This window comes from Artibeus jamaicensis, unplaced genomic scaffold (assembly GCF_021234435.1).
Source record: "Artibeus jamaicensis isolate MK-2021 breed Jamaican fruit bat unplaced genomic scaffold, CSHL_Jam_final scaffold_1964, whole genome shotgun sequence".
NCBI classification, from domain to species: domain Eukaryota; kingdom Metazoa; phylum Chordata; class Mammalia; order Chiroptera; family Phyllostomidae; genus Artibeus; species Artibeus jamaicensis.
Genome location: NW_026522030.1, coordinates 50,902,478 through 50,916,946, shown reverse-complemented (window position 1 = coordinate 50,916,946; position 14,469 = coordinate 50,902,478).

Here is a 14,469-nt window from a genome sequence, read left to right as displayed (position 1 = left end):
CTCTCTCACAACTGTCTTGAACAATGTACTGAAGTCCTAGACAATTCGGTATGACAAGATAAGACAAGATATACAGAATTGGAAGGAAAAAAGAGAACTGTCTTTGTGTGCAAATAATATGTTCATCTATATAGAAAATATGAAAGAATCAACAGAAAAAAATAAAAACAAAAATTCTCCTGGAACTAAAAAGCATTTATAGCAAGGTTGCAGGATATAAAGTTAATATGCAAAAGTCATTCGCTTTCTTATGCACCAGCAATGAACAAGTGGAACTTGAATTTAAAAACATGTTAGCACTTACATTAGTGCCCCTGAAATGAATAGTTATAAATCTTTTTTTGAATAGTTATAAAACTATCAAAATATGTACAAAATCTATATGAGGAAACATGAACAAAATAAAAAATCGAATTAAATATGTGGAGAGATATTTTATGTCCTCGTAGAAGACAAGACTCAATATTGTCAACTTTTCAGTTATTTCCATCTTGTTTTATATTTGATGGATCTCAAGCAAAATCCCAGCAAGTTATGTTATGAATATTAACAAATTGAATTAAAAGTTTGTATGAAGAGGTAAAAGAACCAGAATAGCTAATTCACTAATGAGGGAGAAAAAAAATGAGAGGACTGATGTTCTTGACTTCAAGATGTACAGTTCTGTTCCACTTAATGATGAAGATATATTCTAAGAAATGTGCCATTAGGCAATTTTGTCATTGTGTGAACATCATAGAACCTATTTACACAAACTTAGTATAACCTACTATGCATTAAGGCTATAGATGTGCTACAGTTGTGTAAGCATTGTTAGGTGGCACATGACCATATTTTAGACCTTTAGTAATCCACACAGTGTGGTATTGGCAAAAGAATAGTCAATGAAACAAATTAGAGAGCTCAGAAATTGACTTACATAAATATAGTTAACACTTGGTACTGAAACAACTAGACATTCACATGCAAAAAATAATGACTCTAGATATAGACTTACTTAATGCCCCTTACAAAAATTAACTGAAAATGAATCATAGACTGAAATGTAAAATGCAGAACTCTTAAACTCAGAGAAAATTACTTAGGAGAAAACCTAGATAACTTTGTGTATGGAAATGACTGTTTAGATACAGCAAGAAAGGGACAGCAGAGGGATAATGGGGGAAAATCAGGGGAGGTCCATCAGGGAACATGTATAAAGGGCACATGGAGAAAGCCAAAGGGGGTATGCTTGAGGGTGGGACAGGGGCCAAGCTGGGGTCAAAATGGAGACAATTGTACTGTAACAACAATAAAAAAATAAATAAACTGACTTACTCAAAATAAAAAATTGTGCTCTTTGAAAGGATACTCAGAGTAAGATAAGCCACAGACAGAAAATATTTACAGAAGACATATCTGATAAACGACTGTTACTCCATATATAAAACCACTCTTAAAATTCAACTACAAAAAAATGAACAACTTTCTTTAAAACTGAGCAAAAGTTGATAACTATATGACCTTCTTGAAAATGTAAAACTACAGAGAAAGTACAAAGATTAGTGGTTATCAGAGCTTGGGAGGAGGATGGGTGGGATGAATAGATGGAGCACAGAGGACTTTTAAGGTAGTGAAGATAATCTATGATACTACAATGATGGATACATGTAATTATAGATTTTTCCAAATCCATAGCATAAAGCCCGGGCCATGTGGCTCAGTTGATTGGAGTGTTGTCCCGTACACCAAAAAGTTGCAAGTTCAATTCCCAGCCAGGGCACATATCTAAGTTGTGGGTGTGGGCCCCCGGTCAGGGAACATATGGGAGGCAATGAATCCATGTTTCTCTCTCACTTTGGTTTTTCTCTATTTCTCTTCCTCTCTCTCTCCTTCCCTCCATTCCTCTCACTCTAAAATCTACAACTATTCATGTGAGGATTAAAAAAATCCATAGCATGTACAACACAAAGAATGAACCATAATGGACTCTGGACTTTGGGTGATTATGATGTGTCATTGTAAGCTCATCCCTTTTAACAAATGTAGCACTGGTAATGGATGTTGATAATGGGAAAGGCTTTGCCTAAGTGTGGGCAGTGGTTGTAGGGGGATCTCTATACCTTCCTCTTAATTTTGCTGTGAATGTAAAGCTGCTCTGAAAAATAGTTTTAAAAAAGGCAAAAGACCTGAACAGACACACAAAAAAGATATCCATATGGTGAGTAGCATGTGGAAAACTGCTCAACATTATATTTCATTAGGGAAACACAAATTAAAACAACAAGATACCGCTATACACCTATTATATGGCCAAATTTCAGGGCACTGTTAACAAAATGCTGATGAGTATGTGGAGTAACAGGAATGTTCACTTATTGCTGATGGTAAGGCAAAACCACTTAGAAAGACAGTTTGGTAGTTTCTTGCAGATCTAAACATATATTTGTTACATGATCCAACAGTTGTGCTTCTTGGTATTTACCCAAATGAATTGAAAAACTTTTTCCATACAAAAACCTGAACATAATATTTACAGCTGCTTTATTCATAATTGCCAAAACTTGGAAGTAACTAAGATGTCCTTCAGTATGTTATTGGATAAATAAACTGTGGTATAGACAGACAATGGAATATTATTTAACACTAACAGAAATAAGCTATAAAGCCATGAACAGAAATGCCTATTACTAAGTTTAAAAAAAAAACAGTCTCAGAAAGGCACATACTGTATGCTTTTGCCTGGAACAGGCAAAGCCAAAGAGACAGTAAAATATCAGTGATTGCCAGAAGTTAGGGGGAGGTGGACTGAATAAATGGAGCCCTGGTGATTTTCAGGGTAATGAAACTATTCTGCACAATACTATAATGATGAATACATGGCAATATAAGTTTCTCCATATTCATAGGCTTTGCGACACCAAAAGTGAACCCCAGTGTAGACTGTGGGTGATAATGATGTGTCAACATATGTTCATCAACTGTAACCAGTGTCTGATGGTGGTGCAGGACTTCCTTCTGAGGAGGCTCTGCGTGTGCAGGGACAGTGGCTATAGGGGAACTCTCTGTACTTCCTTATCAACTTTGCTGTGAACCTAAAGGTATGCTGAAAAAATACATCATTTAAAAAATTTGGTAATGTACACTCAACATAATTTAAATTCGTTAACAAAATATTAATAGTAGTCTTCAGTGTTTTTGGCATATTGTAGATATTTCAGATTTATACAGTGTGTATATATGTGTGTACATGCAGATCATCTGAATATATTTTATATAATCATATTACTAAAACATCAACATATGTATAACCATGTTATATTTTATATTATGAATGTATAATATATGTAATATATTTTATGTTGCAAAAATATAGTACATATATATAAAATGCAAATAAATAAGCTAGTTTTATTCATTTTAAACTATCCTAAAATTTTGGTTTCAATTCAGGTTTTTTATTCTAATTAATTGATAATAATTAAAAGTATTTAAAGATGTAAATTGACAAAGCACATTGTCTTCTTGCAAGCACTACCCTAGAGCCCTTTAAGGTAGGATCACTTTCCATTTCTATTTTTGAATGAGTAAACAAAGTCATGGGAAGGTGAATAATTATCTCAGAGCTATCCTGTCCTTCACTAGTTCAACTAAGTTTAGATCTAGCCATCTGTGAACTTGAGAACTGTATTAGCCCAGTTGGCTAGCATGTAACTTTGAATGAGTCCCTTAGACTCAGAGCTTCCCATTGCTCATCTTTCAAATGTGACAGTTGCTTATGTAATCTCCACACTCCCTCCTGGTCCTCTTACTGAATATGGCTGGTAGGATAGAAAACAGCCAGTAAATAAAAGTGGGAGAAAGGATCCCTTTTCCTTGTGCACCTTACACAGAATAAAATGTTCGCAGGTATAACTGACATAGAGATGGCTTCTTCAGCAAAGATGCCAGCTCCTTCACCTCACCAGTTCCTACACCTGCAGAGGAAGCAGTACAGCAATCATAGGAGGAGCTGGGAGCAATGTCACAGCGAGGCTGTAATTTGAAGATATCCCATTGTACACAAAGATTTAAGACCTGTAGAAAATTACCCTAACATGAAAACTTCCCTCCAACAAGAGATTTTGTGAAACCTCTTCTCCCCAGCCAAGCTCCACTGGACTAAAATCTCTTCAGTTTGTGTGTTCAGGGCTCGTTACAAAGTCCTTTATGTCCTCAACCATGTCCACTTGATTCTCAACACCACCTGTAAGATGGAAAGGAAAAGAACTGTATTTCCCATTTTACAGTAAAAACAAAAAACTGAAAAAAATAAAAGTGTTTGTTGGATGTCATCGGAATAGTAAGTAGCAGAGTTGGAACTGGAATTTAGGCTTTTCGACTCTCAGTCAAGGGCTTTTTCCAAGATACCGTGATTATTTAACACATGATGTTTTAATAGATGGAGAACTAGAGAAACCAAGCCATGCATTATGGTATTGCATTATCTTTTAAAACCACTGATGGGGGGAACTTGGGCCCAAGAATAGGAGTGGATGTAACCTTCAGTTCGAGAGGATGGGTGTCAGCTTTTCAGAAGCTCCTAGGCCAGTAGGTGGAGTCTCTTGTCATGCTCATTTCCGGAGACAGAGAGAGAGAATTTTTCCCCATCTCTCTTTTTTAAAGCAACTACAATATATATATTAATATTTCAACCAGCTTAGAGAAAAAGCAAGGTTCTTATATGTGGAGAGCAGGGCTGAACTAAGGTGGTGTACTGTCAACTAAGAAGGCATGTTTAGAGCATGCTCAGTAGAGCAATGGCTCAGAGAGATGATGCAACTCCTCCAGCATGTGCAGTACAATGTGGTAGACAACAGGTGCTCATCTGAAGGGGTAACACCACCCTCTCAGAGTATGCATAGTAGAGTGAGGTAATCAACTTGTGCTTATCGAGGTGACACAAAACAACATGTATTGATGAAAGGCTGATGCAATATTGCATCATACAAGAGTATAAAAGCAAAAGCCTTTGAACAGGTACCTGAGACAGCTAAGAGATGCTGAGATGGCCAAGGGATGCTCCGCTTCTCCAATTGACCCTGCTTCAGCTAATTCTGAAGCCGCTGATGTAGACTCTGCTTTGCAATACTCTGCCTTGGTGACTAGTTGTCTCTGGGACCTGGACCCAGACCTGTATCTCATTTGGACTCTTGGGACCTTGGTCTGTTATCCCCCAATTCTCTTCTGTGACATCATTGCTGATTTTTTCTGCATGATTATTATTGTTATTGAGTTATTACAGTTTTGCACTGAAACTGCATCAATAAAACTAAGTGAATAGCATTTTCACCTGTGTTGACTCACTGTTATTCCTTGGTAATGGTGTTGTCTGTAGGGCTGGTTGTAGTACAGGAAGCCTGGTGTCTCTGTTTAGTGACAAAGACTGGAAGCTGTCTTATAGGCAAGACAATAGTGTGGATACTCATAAGGGCTTGAAGGTTCAGGCACACACAGAGACACAAAAGCGACATTTTGAAAAGGAATCTGAGGGTTTTGTGCAAGGTATAGGACAATGAGTAGCTCACTGAGGCATGCCAGCTCTGAAAACACAGCAGAGGGATGACAGAGCTGAACTGGAGCAGTATGTGTCTCCAAACCGCGGTCAGCAGGCATTGGGTCCAAAAACAACAGGAGACAGGCTCTCTCTTTAAAGAAAAGACAGTCGGAGCCCCTGAGTGCTCCCCTGGTAAACAGCAGCCTGAGCTAGGTGAGGGAAATGCCCAGTCTACACAGATCTGCATGACATCTTTCCTTTCCAGTGGGGAATTCAGGGAGGCAGCTCTGCTCTTTGGTTTTCAGCATGAACATTCCTTCCTAGTATGCATTAAGCACCCTGAGTGGGTCATCTTTCCCACCCCTTTCCAAAATATTTTGTTTTCCATCTCTTTCTTCTTTTCCATGTTGCTTTGAGAAAGTTCCAAAACTTCCTCCCTGGCTTCCTTAGCTGCTTTTTATTGTTTCAAACCACAGCCTAAATTTAAACCATGGCTCAGGAGAGGGAAGGCAGTTGAAGTTGTAGGGTGGCTTCACTGTTGCCTTGGGAATGATTACCTTCCGCCAGTTCTTTAACTTTTTGTACAGGTAAAGTAGAGAGATGGCTATGCTTCATCACAAAGGCATCATCTGGGGAAGAACCTTCTAACTTAATTTCCTTCTTACTTTTCTAATTTATCCAGCTAAAGACAGCCATTAATCTTCCTAAATAATAACTTTTATCATAACATTCCATAAACCTGAAATATTTTAACATCTCACCTTTTTTTCTCTAAGATAAATAATTAACCTCTCAGCCTGGTTTCTGGGACCTCCGATATCTGGCTGTGACTTAACCTTTTAAGTCTTCTTGCCCATTCTTTCTTTATAAACCAGCCTGGCCTACTCATTTTCTTAAATTTTCCTGTCACATGCTTCCTTCACCCGTTGTTTTGCATTAGTCCATTACTACTAGGAATGACCTCATTCCTGTCAACTTAACTGATGTCTTCTGATCTTTATTCAAGGCCTAACTGAATATCCCCTTCTTTATGAAGCCTTTCTGGATTTCTCCAGACCACATCACTGCTCCCCAGCTTTAAAACTATGAGAATAGCTATTCTACTTGTATGACACTTCGTAGCCTGGTTTATATCATTCTGGCCCCTGTGTAACTGCTTTTTCTGAACTGTGCTCTATCATTATACCATTGGCCCACATAAAATTTTTATAAGAAACCACCCAACCAAAAGCACTATCAAATTTACTGTATGTGTGTTGTTGGGGACATGGTTTCCTACGTTTCACAGTGTCCTTTCCACATGGACTCATGGGAAAAATGTTTCTCAGCCCTCAAAACCAAGAATAGCTGGGCTTCTTGGGAGTTGCTGTTTTGTTTTTATCTTGTGGTCATTGTGAGTCATGTCTCCCTCTTTTCCTAGGCCCAAGGCCAGAACTGCAGCCCACCACAAGCAACAAGTAAGTCTTAACAGCATGTATTTTGGGGGTAATAGCGTTAACTCTAGCTTCTTAATTTATTTCCTGTCTTTATTTTTCTTTCCTTCAGTTTTCCTCCTTATTTATTTTGTAATCTGGTGATTGCGTATGTCTTTATATAAAGGTTGAGATCATTTTTGGAATTTGATGATAATGTTATATAAATGTAAAACATACAATGCATTGCATTATGTTTAAATCTTTAACTAGTACATGGATCTTAAGTATGTAGCTTGATGAAGTTTTACATGTATATACACCCATAGTAACCTCATCTAGATCAAGATATAGAACATTCCAGAACTTGAGAAGGCACCATTTATTTTCATTGTTACCTTTTTTATGTCTCTGTATGTATCTTGGCTCCCAACTCATACCAATATTATTTGAGAATAAGGACTCTATGTATTTATATTCCATAAAAGTCCTAACATGGTTTCCTGGGAATAGTAGATAATCAAGAAGCAGTTATTGATGTCAGAATGAAAGTTATTCTCATGAGGCAGGGCTCTAAGGTCCAGTACCAATCTAAGCCACCAGATGCAGCTCTCCATAGAGATCCAAAGTTATTTGTCCAGTTTGATCCCAGCTTTTCTGGTCTCTGGCACAGGGCATGCCACACTGTAGGCCCTAATACACATCTATTGACTGATGAACTGCAGCCATTTCGTATTGATTACTGTCCCAATTTGAGAAGCATTAGTTTCCTAATTCTGGAAATCAGGCTACAACATTTCTCATGATCTCACTGGACATAATTTCCTTGGGTGGCATATTACTGTTGCTTCCTCTTCTGCTTTCTAAATAATGGGAAAGAATGGGGGTACCCGCAGAGTACCTGACAACTAGAGTTAATAACTTGGTTACAATTAATATCCTCTGGCCCCAGAATTCTTTGTGGTTTACTCTATGCTTCTTGGTCTTGTGTGGAAGAATCTCCCTCTTTATGGTGAAAAACATGTGTACTGCATGCAGAGTGTTCTGTTGAGAGCCCCAGGCCTCACCAGTCCATTCTTTTCTAACTTTAATGCCTTAGCAAGGAGAAATCTGTAGAGCAGGATGAGAGCACGAAGGACTACTTATTCTTGGACACTGAGAGGAGAATAGCCTTGATTGAGAATTTATTTTGGAGTGACTATTTCCACAGCATGTGAGTGAGGGAATAAAACAAGCACATATTATTAGTAATAATGGGAATAAACAATGCAAACTTTTCAAGAATGATTTCCATTTATTTTAGTCTCTGAGCCATCTGGTAAAGAATATGGTCCCAGAGCAAAAGCTGAATGGCAAGAAGGTTGGGAACAGTTAGTCTAAAGGAAAACTAGGCCAAAGGGAAGAAAAAACATCATGGAAGTAGAAGACCAGTGGCCTCGGTGACTTGGATGGTGAGTTTTGCTTACTTCTACCTTGTCCTTTTTCACTTGCAAAGGGAAATAATCTCTGATTCTATGTTCCTCATTTATTCCTCTAAGGATATCAAGAGCACATGATTAACAAATATTATAGTTAATTTTCACTGATTTATTTATCTTTGAAATAAAATGACTTCCCTTTTTTTATGGAAAGTGACCAAGAAAGCAAGTACTATTTAATAGCTCATCCTGCAATTCTTTTGTCTGACAGAGTTAACAATAGGTTTGTTTCTCATGTGGTTATCTTAATCAGGACTTCTTTTCTCTATAGACAAAAATTTTGTTGGTAGAGAGTTAGAGCAAAGAAGAATCTTTTGTACTGATTTCCATGAAAGGAGGCAAGGGGGGGTAGAATTTGTATGTTTTAGCCCTGATGAAATATAGCTCAATCTTTGCAAAGTGAATTGTATATTTTCATTGGAATAAACAATAATTTGCTCAGGCCTGAGATTCAGAAGTCTGGCTCCAATCCATAGCTTGTCAACCGACATGGTTAATATTTCTTCTGGTCAAATAGTATAGTTAATATTTCTTCTTGTCAAATAGCATGGTTAAGTTTTCTTAACACAATATATCTGTATTTCTAGCTTTCTGTTACCAATCTGCTTAAAAAAATAAAAGATAGATGGGAAAATATGATAATGCTAACTTTGGATATTACAATATATTAAGGTATTACTATATATGTACAAATAATATAGCCATTCTTATAGAAATCTTCAAAGATCAATGATAATTTTGGCTACTATGTTTAAATTTTATTCCTATAAATTCAATGTCACCTAGATTTTAATTTTATGAGTGCTGCACTTAGGGAAAGTAAAGGAAGGTATCAGCATTTACTGATTGACACCTACTATGGATCAAGAGCTGAGTTAGATCCTTCACATATGTTTCATTCATTTTACTCTCATAGCAAGTCTGGGGAGTAAGTTATTCTCAGCAAATCTATACTAAGCACCTACGTGTGCCAGGTACTCTGCAAGGCAGTGGGTATGAGAGGGTGAACGACATAAAGTTCCTGCCTTCTTGGACACTAAATGGGTTGTGGGGAAGATGAAGTATAAAGGCGTCAATCAGCAAAATAAATTGTGATTAAGTCCTATAAAGAAAACCTAGGAGGGTATTATGACAGAGAACAATAAGTGGAGATGATCCAGGACCAGTGATAGAGGCCTCTTGAAGAGCAAAGACCTGAAATATGACAAGTGGTCAGCCATGTGACCAGCTACCAGACAGTGTTCCTGGTAGAAGGGACAGCATGTGCAAAAAGCACAAGTTAGGAAAGAATATATGGGTTTTAGTCACTGAAAGAAGGCCTGTGTGGCAGGTACACAGTAAGTGAGAAGACGGGTGGCACTACAGAGGGAAGTAAAGCTCAGATCTCAGTGGTCACCCAACTACCAAGTGGCAGAGCCAAGACTGGAAGTCACCAGGCTGATTCCACAGTACCCTTGCACCTGCTATGCTATAAACACATAGAAATTAGTTCAAACTATTTCTTCTTGTTGTTAATTTTGTTATTTTAATACTTTAATCTTCAAAATAGCAATTCACTTCTTTACAAATCCCTCTTAATATTTGGAGGTGTAGCCATGAGTGGGACATGGCACAGTTGGCTAATAATTTCTAGAAAACATAAGCCTTGCCAGCTTCCCGAACAACTTTGTTGCTGATGGCCCAGTGTGCTTCGCTATCACAAGATTAAATATTTCCACAGGTAGGTCAGCCTTTCCTAGCAGGCAAAGCAAGAATTGCCCTCAGAAAAGCCCATGAAGCATATAGTATGTATAGAGGAAGAATCTTCATTCAGGCTTCTCTCTACAAGCACATGACTCACTTGGCTTCTCTTTTTCTAATTACTAGAATCTTGATGTCAGTTGATAGTACTTAATGTTTACTGGAGGTCACCTGGCATGGTCATATTTTTGGATCTTACAAAATGGAAGGAGTACTTGTCAATGACTGGGCTCACTCTCTGAAACATTCTCTGATCTTTTTATTAAGTAATCAAGCATAAACTCTTCTGACTTAAGAATGGTTCTCTTGTTAACCCCAGTTCCTCTTACTCGAGAACTTGTTCCTTCTTCTTGTCATCCATGGTCTCCCACAAGCAGAAGCACTGAGTTGCATTTTCCCCTATTGGAGTTGCTTAAAGTTCAGATTTTTAAGAATGATGTCAGTGTTTATATAACTTTGGCTCATTTTGTTCTTACTTGGTAGAGCTCACACCTGTGTGTTCTGGAACTTTAAGATGTGATTCCTTGACAGTGACTGACTGCAACCACCTGCTAATATTTCAGAATGCCTTCTCCCCTCAGTGACAGCTGCAGTAGGTAGGATTTTATACTCTACCCTAAACTTGAGTGAATAGAAAACAATGTCTCTTGTTAGTAAACACAGTTTCTGGTATAATAGGGCATCAAGAAATACTTTCCTTGACTCTGTTCCTTTAATTCAGGCCAAACTATTCATGTACCATGTGTCTATGGCCTAATTACTAAAGGAGTTTTGTACCTCTTTCCTCATTTATGATTGAGACCTATGACCTGTTCATTTAATTTTCATCTTGTGTCTTCTCATTCTGTTTCTGTTTTTACCAGTTCTTCACCCTTTAGCTTCACGTCTCCCTTTTTGGACCAGATGACATATTTGGCTTCTCTGCTTTCAGTTTTGTCCCTCTTTTTGGGGCGAGACCTATCACCTATCTCGGTCTGTTTCTGCTGCTCCAGATAACCAGTTCATGTCACACAGACCTCAAGACCTATTAAACATGCGTCATTTTAACCAGCAATGAGTATGGCCCATTTTCCCATCAGGAAAATTAATCAAACATTTTTTCCTGCATTAATTTCTGGCAGCATTTGCAGAAGTGTGTGTTTGTTTTTTGTTGTTTGTTTGTTTGTTTTGACTATGAGTGCTACATGAGATAATCCACAGACAAATAATTTTAAAACATAGTATAGAAGCCAGATGAATTCTATTTTCTCTCAGCAATTCAAAATGTGCATTATTGAAATAAAGGTCCTATGAATCCTATGAATTCTTAGAGGAAAAATATAGTGTAATTGACCAGACTTTTCAGAATTAATTTGACTATAAATCCTGTTTTTTAAGGACTCACAATACTCCTAGATAATTAGTTTTCTAAGTATGATGCTTTAGGAAATGGTAGGTAACTTCCCTTGTTATACTATTAAATGCATTAAATGCCCCTTTTATGTGCAAAAGCCTGGTGGTTTGTATTTAAACTATTCCATCCCTATTCACGTGTTATCTGTATTCTTCAACAGTCTGGAACTTAAGCAAAAATATTTACATAGGGAAATAAAAGGGCAAATTAAAAATTTTAAATCGCTGTACACAATGAAGTGGTTTGCACATCTTAGCCTCTCACCTTGGAGGGGTATAGGATGCCTTCTGTATAACTCATTATTTCCAACCAACTCCAAATCTCTACTCTTCAAAATTAACATTCATACCTGCCACAGGAGAGGAGGTAATCTTCTCATTTTTAGTTTCCTCCCTGGTCACAAGATAAATATTCCGGATCCAAAATTGTACAATAGTCTTGTTGAGGAGCAAGTATAGTTTATGGAACTTATTAGAATCAAAGCCTGTCTGTGCCTCCTGTAACTATGGAAATATAGGAGGAAAGTGTCATGGAGGAGTAAGTGATACCAGAGAAAAAGTACATTATTTTTTCTTATGAAAACAGTTTTTGATGAACAAATAGATGTCTTTTAAAAATATTTAATGTTGACACTATTACAGATGTCACCATGTCCCTTCTCCCCTCCCCACCTGCCTCCACCCAGCTCCCCACTCTCTGGCCCTCACCACACTATTGTCTGGGTCATGCATATATGCTTTTTGGCTAATTGCTTCACCTTCTTTCAAGCATTTTGAGGCTGTTGGAAGCCAGTTTTCTCACTGAGGAAGAAGAATAGAAATGTAGAATTGGCAAAGGCAATCACAAACCCTGTGGTGGTAAATGGAAATTGGAAATGCTAATGTAAACTAATAATTTCTAAAATGTGGATACTTTCTATGTGTGTATATGCATGAAAATATGCACATGTATATGTGTCTGTATTGTATGTGTTTATATTTATTTGTAGCTTAGTGTATGTATTTGTTTATATACATGCATGTGTTTCCAAGTTCTTTCTTCTGAAAGCAGCAAGAAACAAAAACATTGTAGTTGGACGCACCTCATGTACAGATTTGGTCTCTAACTCTATTCTCCACTCAAAGAAATCAAACTTCAAGAGCCGGTTTGGTGGTACTGGCATAAAAACAGGCACATAGACCAATGGAACAGAACAGAGAGCCCAGAAATCAACCCAAGTCTCTACAGTCAATTAATATTCGACAAAGGGGGCAGTAACATAAAATGGAGTAAAGATAGCCTCTTCAACAAATGGTGTTGGGAGAACTGGACAGCTACGTGCAAAAAAATGAAACTTGAGCACAGACTTACACCATACACCAAAATAAATTCAAGGTGGATAAAAGACTTAAATGTAAGTCGTGACACCATTAAAGTCCTAGAGGAGAATATTGGCAAGAAAATCTCAGATATTTCACACAGCAACTTCTTTACTGATATGTCCCCTAGAGCAAGGAATGTAAAGGAAAGAATAAACAAATGGGATCTCATCAAAATAAAAAGCTTCTGCATGGCTAAAGAAAACAGTATTAAATTAGCAAGACAACCAACTGTATGGGAAAACATTTGCCAATGGTACCTCAGACAAAGGTTTAATCTCCAAAATATACAAAGAACTTACAAGACTCCACTCTAAGAAGACACCCAACCCAATTAAAAAATGGGAAAAGGACTTGAACAAACACTTCTCCAAGGAGGACATACAGAACATTCAGAGACACATGAAGAGATGCTCAATATCGTTAGCTATCAGAGAGATGCAAATTAAAACCACAATGAGATACCACTTTACACCAGTCAGGATGGCTATATAAACAAAGCAACAAACAACAAATGTTGGAGAGGTTTTGGGGAAAAGTGGACTTTAATTCATTGTGGGTGGGATTGCAGGCTGGTACAACCATTATGGAAAACAGTATGGAATTTTTTCAGAAAAATAAAAATTGACCTGCCTTTTGACCCAGCAATTCCACTGCTGGGATTATATCCTAAGAATCCTAAAACATCAATATCAAAGAACCTATGCACCACAATGTTCATAGCAGCACAATTTACAATAGCCAAGAGTTGGAAGCAACCTAGGTGCCCATCAGTAAATGAATGGATCCGAAAATTGTGGTACATATACACAATGGAATTCTATGCTGCAGAGAGAAAGAAGGAGCTACTACCTTTTGCAACAACATGGATGGAACTGGAAAGCATTATGCTGAGTGAAATAGGCCAGGTGCTAAAAGACAAATACCATATGATCTCACCTTTAACAGGAAGCTAAACAACAAAACAAACAAGCAAGCAGGAAAAAAAACCAAAGACACTGAAATAGAGAACAAGGGGATAGTGACCAGGGGGGAGAAGGAAGGGAAGTTAAGTGGAAAAAGGGGGAGGGATTTGGAGGAACAAATAGGAAGGACACAGGGATGAGAACTAAGGGGGGTGGAAATGGGAGGGAGGTGGGGAACAAGGGGCAGGGGAGGCTGGGATGGGAGAAATAGACAGAAAACTGTACTTGAAAAATAACTAAATAAAATTAATTATAAAAAAAATTATACAGCAACTAATAACAGAAAAAAAAAAGAAATCAAACTTATTAGAGAATTGGTGATTTCAGGCCTGGGGCAGGGTAAGTATCAGATTAGTCTAGAACATCTTGTTATTCCAGGAAGTAGGGAACAGATAAAAAAAACTAACAAACAAGAGAAGCTAAGGGGCACGCAAAAAGGACAGAGAACCAGAAGGACAGGCTCCTTCTGGACAAATCTGGGGCATTTTGATTATCAATGTTATTTAGTCCTGTAACCATTAAAAAATAGAAAGTCCTGAGTCCACACCAACAATAAATAGATAAATAAATAAATTGTAAAGAAGGGAGAGACCCTACTTATAAGGAGG